Source organism: Mauremys reevesii, linkage group 7, assembly GCF_016161935.1.
Source record: "Mauremys reevesii isolate NIE-2019 linkage group 7, ASM1616193v1, whole genome shotgun sequence".
Classification (NCBI taxonomy): domain Eukaryota; kingdom Metazoa; phylum Chordata; order Testudines; family Geoemydidae; genus Mauremys; species Mauremys reevesii.
The window spans coordinates 72,990,088-73,003,166 of NC_052629.1; the positions used below are offsets into that span (position 1 = coordinate 72,990,088).

A 13,079-nucleotide genomic window follows, 5' to 3' on the forward strand; every position below is an offset into this window, starting at 1 on the left:
TGGCTGTTGTGCTGTTTCTAGTCTTAAGTATTTTAGTTTTATCACAGTTCTCCTGATTTTGGCCTGCAATAATGCCGGCTTTCTTGGACAGAGATGATTCAATGACTCTCACCTCAAGTTTCAAAACTAAACTTGAATTACACCAGAACTGACTCTGCAATTCACCATTCTGAGGCAGAGAAAGGGCCCAATCCTTGCTTCCCATTAAGTCAGTTACATTGGTGCAAAGCATTTGCAGAACCTCCCTGGAGAACAACCCCATTGCTGAAGGCCTGTCTGGCTAAGCTTACAGCCAGCTCTGCTGGCTCTCTCCCCAACATGAGCACCCTTAGTGCAGGGGCTGTTTCAGAAGGGGTAACCAGGTCAGCCCTGTGTCATGGCTATTTCCTGGCTGTTGCAAGGTGCCTAGGAGCATGGATAGCCAGGCACAAATTAGGGTTGCCAGACTGTGCACTGAACTGGCTCCAGAAGCACCAGTATGGGAGATAGGACAGGCAGACAGGTCTCTCGCTCTGTGTCAGGCAGGGAGGAATCAGGGCTAAAGTCTACTGCATGTTGACCTTTCGGGTGAAAACATAAGAATCAAGGAAGGCTCTGTCTGCTTTTAGTGGATTTATGCTTTGCATTCACATAACATTTTCTAACTTCAAAGTGTTGACAAATACTAGCTCATCCTTGCAAACTCCCTACAAGTCACTCTTGCAGATTGCTGTTTTTCAGGGTAAGGATTCTTTCTGGAGAGACCGTTGAGTAAAGTATCATAATTCTCTCCCCACTCCAACCCATGCTTATACTAGCCATCTTGGGGAGGAAAAGATTTTTGTGTCTGAGCTGCTAAATTTTCTTGGCAGTCTTGCAAAGATACTACAAGTTTTTATCCCCCTTTTACACATCAGGTGGGAGAGGAAGGAGCTGGTGAGGCAAGGTGACTTTCAGATCTGCTTTTGAGAGTTTAGTGCCTAGTTCTGACTGGATTTGGGGCCTACCACCCTTGTGCTCCATTGAGAATCCCAGACATAATGTGTTCTCTCTTTGCTAGCAGGAGCTAGTCACTCTTTTCTCAGGCAGGTTGCCATATTTTCATCCAGTGACTTCCTTTTCGAGTCCCATTTGAATTAATTTGGGGTATTCCTGATTAAGTGTATAGGGGTGAGGCTAAGAAAATGAAATTACTTTTCTGTGACTTCTAATATAGTTAATTTTTAAAACCTCTGAAGGGGGAGAAGAAAGACATTGACTTGGACCAATACTGTTGCTCAAGAGAAAAGATCATGAAAGATTAGGGTGACCAGACAGCAAGTGTGAAAAATCAGGATGGGGGTGGGTTGTAATAGGAGCCTATATAAGAAAAAGACCCCCAAATCAGGACTGTCCCTATAAAATCAGGACATCTGGTCACCTTACAAAAGATCCTGCTATTTTGAGGTAGGTGAACATCCCTGTTGGTTTCAATGGGATTTCTTGCTATGTGCAGGCAGCAGATCAGAACCTGAGTGGGTTGATTTAAATGTATATTTTCTGCAGGGGGCTCTTTGCGGCAGGGACTGTCTTTGTTCTGTTTATTCTGTGCCAAGCACAGCGCAGACCTGGTCCATGGCTGAGACTCTTCAGCACCACTGCAATACACATAATAAATAATAGCCTGTGAAATGTAGGGTGAATTAGGTAGGGATCTTCTCCCCTCCACTTCAATGATCTGTTCTGAGGCTTTGAATTAATTACCAACCAAGGAGTGAATTTCTCTCATCTTGTCTCCTTATTTGTCTGTGGTTTGCATTATCCCTAGATTAGACAGTGATGGGCATATGAAAATGCCTTTGATTACAATTTGCTAACTGGTTTTGGAGTTACAACATACTTTTAACTCTGCTTGCCTCTTCAAGACCTTACTGTGGGTTCCCACCCTTCCTCCTAACAATTTCACCATGGCTGGGATTAGGAGTGACGGAAGCCTGCAACAAGTGCAGAAAGGGGATACTACATCCCTGGATGTTTCACCCCAGTCGTCGCCAGCTGGCTAGCCCAGCGCGGAGGCTGCCTGGTGGATGAACAGTAACTCTGATCACACTCTTATCAGCCCTCCTTGTTTTTTCCAGTGGAAAGCACAGACCCTTTCCATTTTTGCTGTTGCGTTGGTGAGAAGGAACCATTTGCGAGGCTTCCCAGCTGAGCTCTGCCGGAGTGGATGATTCCAGAGCCATTCTAATGAGGGGGGAGGAAACACAGCCCATTGGCCAGCTGCTCGTGTGTCTGTGAAGTCAGGACTTCGTGCCACAGAAAAACAGAGCAGCAAATCTGCAGCATGTAGTGTTCTCGGAGCAAGGAAGCTGTCGATTCATTTGCAAGGTAAGATCATCTATGCGTTTAACTTTTTCATCAAGCCAGACCTTTTCCAGGTGTGGTAGCTAGTAACTCCACCCCCTTACCCCGTATTAAGGAATCCTGAGGGGTCCATTTTATTGCTGAGGCCATCGTAGCCAGGAGGACTGGTGTTCTGTAAAAGGCCATCATGCTGTAGGATATTAGTCTCGTCTCTGTATTCTAGACATTGTTGTGTTGCACCACAATTTTTATACAAATCAAAGATTTATTACAGAGCCTTTTATCTGCAGGCGAAGGAGATTGCAGAGGTAGAGACCTGGCTTTAAGAAAGACTTTGTAATCATCGCTTTAAACAGAAATGGAATTTTGGTTTTGGTGTGGGCACAAATAGAACATCCCGGTTAACACAAGGGGAAATACACACATACGTGTTCTGCGTGTGTTTGGACTGAGTAAACTACATCTGCTGTGGAAAGGCTTCATCTCCCAGCCCTGGGAGAGCTAAAAGCAGGATGTATGCATTACAGTTGTTCATTCATCAGTGGCTGCAGATAATGCAATTACCAAGTCAGCAGTGCATGAATGCCGCCGTGCGTGCTGCACACCGAGAACACTGTACTTCGGGGAATCGACACTTGCTGTAGTTTGAATAAAATACAAGGCTGGGAGGAGGAAATGTCTCTGGGGGTGGGGAGGGGGCTATGGTTAATCTAGATCAATCCATTGTTCCCAAGGATTGGTATGGTCCGTGCATTCCCGTGGAGAGACCTGTCCATAAAAAATTCAGGAGTGGAAAAAAAAAACAGCAACAGCTTCAGATACCCCTGTTGCCTGACAGATGGGGTAGATGTCTTGGTGCTTGTGAATTTACAGCAGTTTAATTATGTCCCAGCATGGAAAGGGCTGTATTTACAGTCCACTCTTTTATTTACATGTCAGATCCTGCATCCCTGGTGTTTCTGCTCCTGTTGTAAGGTGTCTTAGGGACGGTGAGAAATCACCATTGTGTTTTGCCACGAGCAAGAATATCACTTGTTTATTTATTAGCCTATTAGGGTAATGGGAAAGCCATTCCTGCCCTGCTGTGCAGATCTCATTTCAGCAAAACTGCCTGTTCTCCAGCTTGTACGCGTTTGATTTTTAAACAGTGAGTGTACTGTGCTCATGCCAAGCCTAAAGTTGCTATGCCTCCAAACTGCCTGTATCAATTTTAGTTCCTAAAGCAAAAGCTCCACTTAGAGTGGAACCTGGAACTTCATGAATGGGATTTGCCCAAGCAAGGGTGTGCTGTGTACCTATCTAAAGGAAGAGAGGGAATAGTTTACTGACTTTTAGCTGCTGCACAGTATTTCTGTTCTGTTTGTGTTGGCACTGCTCTCCCTGAACTATAATTTGTACAGTACTGCTTTAAAAATCTATATTATTTGAGATCAGGACCCCTGGTGCTAGGTGCTGTACAGACACATAGCGAAAGACACTCCCTGCCCCACAGAGCTTACAGTCAAAGAGACAAGACAGACAAAGGGTGAGAGGAGAAACAGAGGCACAGAGAGGTTAAGTGGCTTGCCCAAGGTCAAGTAGTAGCTCAGTAGCACGGTTGGGAATAGCTCCCATGTCTCCTGAGTTCCCAGACTAGTGCACTAACCGTGTTGCTTCTCTTATACTAGCATTGATACTTTAATGATTCTGTTGCACTGGTTCTTCACTCACACTCTTTCTTTGGTTGTTTAGATTTATTGATTATCTTAAAATATGCAGAGTGTTTTAAAGATAGTCTACTCTATAAAGCCAACCCCAGTACAGTAAATCTATAGAGAAACATGCAAATACACTGTGATGTTTAGACAGTCAAAACCAGAATTATTGTGCCGCCTTAAGAACACAGTAGACTTATTCCACAACACACACACATTCTATTCCAGAAAAAAAGCGTTTCTAATATGTTCTGTATGCATGGAGGGCTAAGCTAGAAATCAGAAAAGTAAGAATTATTGTACGTTCAAAATGAGTAGTATTTTCAGGTGCCTCTTCCCTCAGTAATAATTGCACAGGTGATGTTGAGAGTACAAAATTACAGGACTATGACAAGGGGAGATAATGTGATAAGCAGGTTTCTTCTTGCACGTTCTCCACTTGTTATTGAGGGAAAGGGTGCGAGGGCTGGGGAGATGTCAGTGAAACATTGAAGCATACTGAAAATGCTGAATTACCATGGTGGTAGCTTTAGAGAAGGGAGCATCTGAGGAAAGGTTTAAATTACTGTTCTTCGCTTAAATTACATTTCTTATTTTGAAAAGAGTACTATATGTGAGAGTATTTGGGGGGAGAGTCATCATTCAAAGACGGGGTTTGGCAACAGTTGTTGGTCCTTGAATTTAGTTATCCTACTTAATGTCAGCACAGCTGTTTTCCTTATTCATTTATGAAATGGGTAGGAAATTATTTGCCTTGCTGATAACCAGTGGAGCTCACTGCTGCAAGGTAATTATCTATCGCCTAAACTCCCTAAAGTGTTGCTTTGGATCTGCTTTAAATGTTTGGCTCTTAATTTCATTGAGTGCCGCTTTGTTTTTGCCTTATAGGACAGGGTAAATGGGAATACCAAATTAGCCTTATTGATTGATTATTTATTTTTTTTAAAGCTAAGGGCTCTATGTCCTTTCTGGCTGCTCCACATTGATGGAATCTATTCTCTTGCTGCACTTTTCTTTACATTAAGCCAGAGGAATGTCCACAAGTCCAGTGGTCTGATCCTGAAAACTTCATTCACGTGCATAAGCCCATTGACCTTAGTGGCACTATGCACATGAAGACACATTGCAGGATTGGGCCCTATACTACCTATATATTGTTTATGCCACAAGGGTTAAGGCTAGGTCAGCACATGCATTACACAATGTGATTTGTATGACAGTAGAAGCCCCAGTTGAGACCAAGGCCCCCTGGTGCTGTATGGACATATAACACGAGGCAGGCCTGGCCCGAAGAGCTTACAATCGAGGCAGGCAAAGTAAAGGACGGAAGGAGAAAGAGGCATAGAACATTTCCCAAGGTCAGTGACAGAGCCGGGAGTAGCACTCCCAGGCCAGTGGCCTGGTCACTAGGTCACGCTGCCTCCAAGTGACATAGCTTTCTGCTTTCCCCAGAAAGTCATTCTGGAGGGCACTCCCACATGTAGCTATACCTTCACCGCTGCCAAAGGATCTGTCCTGAAGTACCCCTCCCCCCGGCAAGATGAAGACGTTTAGCTGTGGGAGTTGGCTCCAAGCACCAGCCACGAGGGAGAGCAATGATAAATGTGTTCCATATGCCCATGAGGTAGCTACGATGCTTCTACAGCTCTCCTGGCTGGGGCAACTGAGACTGAACTACAGACAAGCATTGATGGAAGCCCCATGTGCTGCTCCTAAATTTACAGCTAGCCCTGCCTAGTTTATTTGTAATCTGGCCATTAAATCTTCTTTGTGGGCTGATCGCTAATATAAAAATGTGTATGTGGTTGTCTTGCTTTCCTGGAATTGTGAACTAGCTTTGCTTGGTGAGGTTCAGTCATGCACCATCCCTAGCACAATGGGGTCCTAGGCACTAACAATACATACAATAAATAATACCACATAGGACCTACATGCTTATGGAAACTGCTTGGTCTGTAAAAGTGGATTAAAAACTATGAGAAAAGCTCTCTTGTGAGGTTTCTTGCTTCGGGCCCCAGCCAGAATCATAGAATCATAGGACTGGAAGTGACCTCAAGAGGTCATCTAGTCCAGTGGTTTTCAAACTGTGGGTTGCGACCCAGTACTGGTTCACGGAATGTAAGGCACTGGGTGTGGCGGCTCTGGTCAGCACTGCCAACCGGGCCGTTAAAAGTCCCATCGGCAGTGCTGCCTGACTAAGGCAGGCTAGTCCCTACCTGTTCTGATACTGCGCTGTGCCCTGGAAGTGCCCAGCAGCAGGTCTGGCTCCTCGGCGGGGAGGGGCACAGGGCTCCACGCGCTGCTGCCACTCCGAGCACCAGCTCCGCACTCTCATTGGCCAGGGGATGGAGCCTGCAGGTGAGAGCCGTGTAGAGCTGCTTGCGCACTGGGTGGGGAGGGCTCTGAGTTACTACAGTGAATTCTTTCCCAGGTATCTTCCTGCTGGGTCTTGCTCACATGCTCAGGGTCTAACCAATTGCCATATTTGGGTCAGGAAGGAATTTTCCCCCAGGTCAGATTGGCAGAGACCTTGAAGGTTTATTGCTTTCTTCTGCAGCATGAGGCATGGGTCACTTGCAGGTTTAAACTAGTGTAAATGGTGGATTCTCTGTATCTTGAAGTCTTTAACCTATGATTTGAGGACTCCAGTAACTCATCCAGAGGTTAGGGGTCTATTTCGGGAGTTGGTGCGACTCTGTGGCCTGCAACGTGCAGGAGGTCAGACTGGATGATCACGTTGGTCCCGTCTGACCTTAAAGTCTGTGAGTCTATGTCAACTCTGTGAGTCTAAATATACCATGTTCACTGTGGATCATGGAGCATCCTTGAAGCTGTCTCAGTCGAGGTGCATATGCGGACTTTTGTCTGTCATTAATGGTATTTAAACAAGGGGATGTACTAAATTGTAAACAGGGTGATCTGTTTAACCAATAAAGATAACGATTTGCTCCCACTCCCTTCTGTAGTGTGCTCTGACTGGAGCTGTGCAAGCACGGGAAAAATATTTGCAAGTTTTTGTTCAAATAAGACATGTCTTTGCTATTATTATTTAACTCCCTTTCATTGGCTCAGTTTTCGGAACTGTTTAAAGGACAGTTTTTGCTCCCTAGAATGTTCATGTTGCTGAATACTTATGTGAAATGGACTTGCTTCAGAAGTACTCGACATCCATTAGAACATAAGAATGGCCATACTGGGTCAGACCACACGTCCATCTAGCTCAGTATCCTGTCTTCCGACAGTGGCCAATGCCAGGTGCCCCAGAGGGAATGAACAGAACAGGTGATCATCAAGTGATCCATCCCCTGTTGCCCATTCCTAGCTTCTGGCAAACAGAGTCTAGGGACAACATCCCTGCCCATCCTGGCTAATAGCCATTGATGGACCTATCCTCCATGAAATTATCTAATTTTTGTTTTGAACCCTGGTATAGTCTTAGCTTTCACAACATCCTCTGGCAAAGAGTTCCACAGGTTGACTGTGCATTGTGTGAAGAAATACTTCCTTTTGTTTGTTTTAAACCTGCTGCCTATTAATTTCATTTGGTAACCCCCTAGTTCTTGTGTTTTGAGAAGGAGTAAATAACTCTTGCTTGTTTACTTTCTCAACACCAGTCATGCTTTTATAGACCTCTATCATATCCCCCCTTAGTCATCTTTTTTTCAAGCTGAAAAGTCCTAGTCTTATTGAGCTCTCATATGGAAGCCATTGCTTACGCCTAATTTTTGTTGCCCTTTTCTTTACCTTTTCCCATTCCAATATACTCTCTCTCTTTTGAGATGGGGCGACCACATCTGCATGCAGTATTCCAGATGTGAGTATACCATGGATTTATACACAGGAAATTATGATATTTTCTGTCATTATTTATTTATTTATTCTTTTCTTAATGATTCCCATCATTCTGTTCACTTTTTTGACTGCTGCTGCACATTGAGTGGATGTTTTCAGAGACCTGAGGGAGGGATAGCTCAGTGGTTTGAGCATTGGCCTGCTAAACCCAGGGTTGTGAGTTCAATCCTTGAGGGGGCCACTTAGGGATCTGGGGAAAAAATTGGTCCTGCTAGTGAAGGCAGGGGCTGGACTAGATGACCTTTCAAGGTCCCTTCCAGTTCTAGGAGATTGGTATATTTACCTTTATTACCTAGTTACAATGACTCCAAGATCTCTTTCTTGAGTGGTAACAGCTAATATAGATCCCATCATTCTATATGTATATTTGGGATTATGTTTTCCAATGTGCATTACTTTGCATTTATCAACATTGAATTTCATCTGCTATTTTGTTGCCTTTTGTGATATCCTTTTGTAACTCTTCACAGTCTGCTTTGGACTTAACTATCTTGAGTAGTTTGTGTCATCTGCAAATTTTGCAATCTCACTGTTATCCCCTTTTCCATCTTGAAGGCTGCCATCTTGTGTTTGGGAATCAGCCAGTCAGGGCACAGAAACCATAGCATATGACTCAACTGACCAGTCACACAGTTCAAATAGCAAATAATGGGAGAAATTTGACAGTTTGCCAGTGGCCAAAGAGTTGAACTATGTTTAAATAAACCACTGGATGAAGAATTTAAGATAATACCAGCTCAGAAAAGCTTCCTGCTTCTAACGCCATCTCCAGAAGGCAGGCAAAATGTGTGTGGGGGGTCCCCTAATCTGCTGATCTTTGGGGTCAGCTGCAGACTTCAGCCTTGAACTTCTCTGAGACTACCCATGTGCAATCCAGTATTTGTCAGTGCTGCTTCCTGCTCTAGGAGTTGTGCCCGCTTTTCTGTTTCAAGCCAGTTTGTTCTTTTATCCTCTGCCCACAGATTTCCCCAGGGGACCTCTTCAATTAGGAGGTTGGATACTGGACCATAGTTAGCTGTCTATCCCTTGATTGCTGAGTCCAGGCCAGGATTTAGGAAGACCTTGTATGGTGATAGTAAGCAGTACAGACAGGGTGAGTCATTTTAGGAGAAAGAGATCCAGGAAGAGCCATGGGATCTGTCTGTGTCCAGCAGCCTTAGCAAAGAATCTTCTTTCTGCTCATTAAAACTGAGGCTTGTCTCTCCTCTACTCTGAGAGAGATCATAGATGATGTTCGTGAACGTAGCGATGTGGGCAGTGTGTAATATCAATTACCAGTGAAGTCTTATAACCTGTTCTCATGTAATGGATGTTTCAAGAAAAAACATTCAGAAACGTATTAGGTTCAATACATCATCACAAAGGGAAGAATGCAACATATACTCAAACCCCAAAGAAAGGTCTTCAGGGAAATGGTTATGCACAACAGCCTCTGCTGAGGCAGTGTAGCACCCCGAGCCCTGGAAACATCCCCTTGATAACACATTTTAATAGGCGATTACATAGTTTTGTTTCTTCTTTGACAAGGCCGGTGCAGTGCCATCAATACAGAGAGCCTACAGACTCCTGGGCTGGTTAATTATTAAAAGAACCTGCTAAATATTTTACACCTTTTTAGTAGTGGTTTAGCTCACATCTATTGATATTTTCCCCCTTCTCTCTTTCTTTTTGAAGTCGCCAAGAACAGAGGGAAAATAACCCTCAGTAAACTAGGAACCAATTTACACTCATCTAAGATTTGAAAAGAGAACACACATCTAAAGCACATGCTTCGCACTGTATCCTGGCCTAGAATCCCTTGTCCTGACTTTCCCTATTGTCTCGCTCAAGTTCTGCTTTTGGGGGGTAATTGTCACCTTTGAAAAGAGTTGTGAATTTTTTAATATTTAGATTCTGGTAGCATCTAGAGGCCAGCCAAGCTGAGGCCACATTGTGCGAGGTGCTGTACAAGCAGGTATAGTAAATAACAGTGCCTGCTCCAAAGAGATTATCATAAGAGACAAGACCTAACAAATGGATGAGACAAACATGGGATGGGAGAGGTGTGCTAATAAAAATAATAGGGATGCATGCAATTCTTAGCCAGTCAGGAGTAGGAATCACAATTTGCTACCTCTCTGGCCATTTTCAGTTCTGCCATATCAGTGAGATATATGTTTTATTACAACTGATAGAAATTCCCCAGACATTGGAGAAATTTGGATCTGAATTTAGTGGCTTGAATCTCTTTCTAAAATACCTGTAAATCTTTGCCTGCTGAAGTCGGGCTATTTCAAAAGCTTTGTACAATGGCTCCTGAAGAGTTCATTGCCTTCCCTTTAAAACAGGTGCTTAATTACACACTATCAATTTTCGGCCCTTCCATCATCTATGATCTCTTCCATAACAAAGATAGTAAATAATAAAGATAGTAATCTTTGTTATGGATTATCCTTCCATAACTAGATAGTAAATAATAAATCTTAGTCCCTGTCCTCTTTTTTATAACAGGTTCTCTTATTATTACTTGAACTAAAATTGCATGTAGGGGCACCAGGATTGCACCCCCAGGTGCTAGGCACTGTACAAACACACAGTAAGAGACATTAGTTGTCCCCAAAGTGCTTTCTTTGCAGTAATACACAGCTTATGTAATGATGGGCTACATTGTCCATGGGAAAATACTGACAAGTATTAAAAAAGCTACTAATGTCAGATGGATGGCTACCTTTTATCAGACCAATGGGTAGTACCCACTATATGTACAGCCCTGCAGGCCTTGTAATCGTTTCTCTTTATTAACAGTAGGTTTTTATTAATATATTTCTTAAAGTATATTTAACTTATTGCATCAGTTTGTTGGACACCTGTGCAGGCTTTCATAACAATTATGCACAGAGATAAATAAAGCAAATAACATCCGCTAAGACTGTCCTAATTCTTGGGACAGAATGGATGTGTACATGGGAGAGAACTGCTAAGCAGTCTTTGTGATAATGACACTGGATGGGGATCATTCCATTTAAATTCTTTTAATTGTGTTTTATTTCTAATTAGTAGAGAAATACAATGTGGATGTCATGCAGCTACAACAGTGATCTTCAGTGAATTGATTAGTCTATGCCTTCTTGCTAGCTTGCAAACAATAGGAACTCTAAGAGAAATCTTGCATCAGGCCCAAAACTTAGCACAGGTCCTATTTCAGCAGCCCTTTAGAAATGGGGGAATCCTGTTGTTCAGCTATGGGTGTGGGTCAGGTAGGTATTACATTCAAATACCCCATATAAAATAGTTCTGCTCAGTGCATGAGAATGGGGGGAATATTTTTTTCTGATTGTAGCTGCAGTCTGTACAATCCCTGCTGATAAATCTTCCTTCTCCTGGGTTTGCATGTTCTGTACATCTGTTCCTCCTTGGTTGGGGGTTTTAATTTAAAAGATCCCAGGCCTCTTATTTCACTGTTTGTTGCCATTGTGTTGGGCTTTCTCACTTCTAGTAGGAATGGAGAGACACCTCTTGACTCAGTAGATCTGCTTCTGTGGTGAGGTGTATGGACCTTTAGTTGTTATGCGTCTGGATAGGCTACTTCACAGGACAGAGCTGAGAGCTGTACTTTGCTATCTTGTGGAGAATTTACTTTTGTTCTTTGGTGGTGTGTTTTTCCTTTATCTAGAACAAAAGCAATTCAGACTGCAAGTCTGTTTGTGCTCATTGAAAAACGTAACATCAGGCACCCACTGATTAGATTGACCCATACAAATGTACTGCTGCTGGCATTGTGGAGCCAGCAGAGCCGGGACACAGTATGAGCCGGATGACACTATGCCTTATGCTTCATCAGCCTATAACTATCAGCTTCAGACTCTTGGAGCCCCATATGAGAGCAAAAGGCCTGATCCAAAGCCACTGAAGTCCCTGGAAAGACTCCTGTTAACTTGTGGGCTTTGGATCAGGACCAGGAAGATCCCAGGCTGAGCTGGTCATTAAATAAATCGTTCGGCTTTTAACTGAGTAGAGTTGGTCTGAGAGTGAGAAAGAGAGCGGGAATGTGGAACCCACACAATGGCCTTGTTTAGTCCTTTGCTGGACTTTAGCAGCACCTCAGTTTCAAATGATGCAAAAGGGCCCGAGTGCCACCCCAGCCAAAGTGCCAGCAGTATCTCATATTCTGTGCCAAAAACTCATAGCAAATGCTAAGCCATTTGCCATGTTGACACCTAGAAGAATTTCCCTCCTAGTAAAGTTGCCCTCAGCTGTGCAGAGAAGGTGGGTGCGGCGTGTATCATAGACCTCTCAGTACAGGCACTCAGGCTAAGGGCGAGTTGCTGAATGATCATTATTTCCTGCTAGCCTAAAATTTTTATACTTCTTCTTTAACCCCGCTGTGTAGACAGGCCTCTCTAGGGGGTAGGTCCACAAGCCTCCCAGCCCAGAGAGACAGATGTGTGCTAGCTCCACTTGAGATAGCATGAGAAAAATAGCACTATGGTTGTTGTGGCAGACTCTTTGGCTTGGGCTAGCCACCTGAGCTTGGGCCCAGGGGGTTGGGCGGGCTTGGACTGTGGTGGCTTCCTTCTACTCTCCTGTGTGCATCTAAGTGGGAAGAAACCATCATCTTCTGAAATACTGAATATGCCCATATGGCACTTCACACCAGCTAGTGATTTGAATATGCAGTAGTGTGTCAGGGGAAACTTGCTCATTAAGGCCTGGTCTACATTACAGAGTTAGGTTCACATAAGGCAGCTTATGTCGACTGCAATCGTGTGGGTCCAGGGCTCAACCCTCCACGGGGAGGAGGGGAGCCACACCAGCCCGTCGTTCCTATGAGGGTTCTGCCCGGCTCCTTTAAGGCGGAGCAACACCAGCAGAGTCAATTAGGGCTCAGGCCTTCGGCTGCAAGGCTGAGCAATAAGACAAGAATCAGTTAGGGCTCAGGCCTTCTGCTCAGGCTTATTGCTGAACTGAGCAATACTACAGTTCAGGGAGCTCAGGCCCTTTGTGGCCTGGCGTTTCGTTGTTGGCGTTGGACAGTCTGCGAGGGCTTGTACCTTCCCCACAAGGGGTTTTATTTGTCCTCCTCCCACTGTGTAGCCGAGATAGGTGGTCTCCTGCCAGGCTATCCGGCATTTCTTGGGGTTGGCTGTCAACCCTGCCTCCCACAAGGTTCTTAGTACCGCGGCGACCCGATTTAGGTGATCCTCCCAGCGGCGGCTGTAAATCACTACGTCG

The 13,079-nt window shown here is 44.3% G+C and overlaps 1 protein-coding gene across 3 annotated transcripts in view; it reads left to right on the top strand.

Annotated features, from left to right (window-relative positions):
• The first annotated feature begins 2,245 nt into the window (after nucleotides 1–2,245).
• The window catches only part of SORBS1 (sorbin and SH3 domain containing 1), a 279,323-nt gene continuing 268,489 nt past the window's right edge, over nucleotides 2,246–13,079 (top strand). Inside the window, exon 1 of one of the 3 annotated variants that reach the window (XM_039547972.1) lies at nucleotides 2,246–2,346. The gene's annotated coding sequence lies outside the window, so the exon portion shown is untranslated. The remainder of the gene's footprint in view (nucleotides 2,347–13,079) is intronic. The other 2 variants (XM_039547970.1, XM_039547977.1) reach the window with 2 other exon arrangements.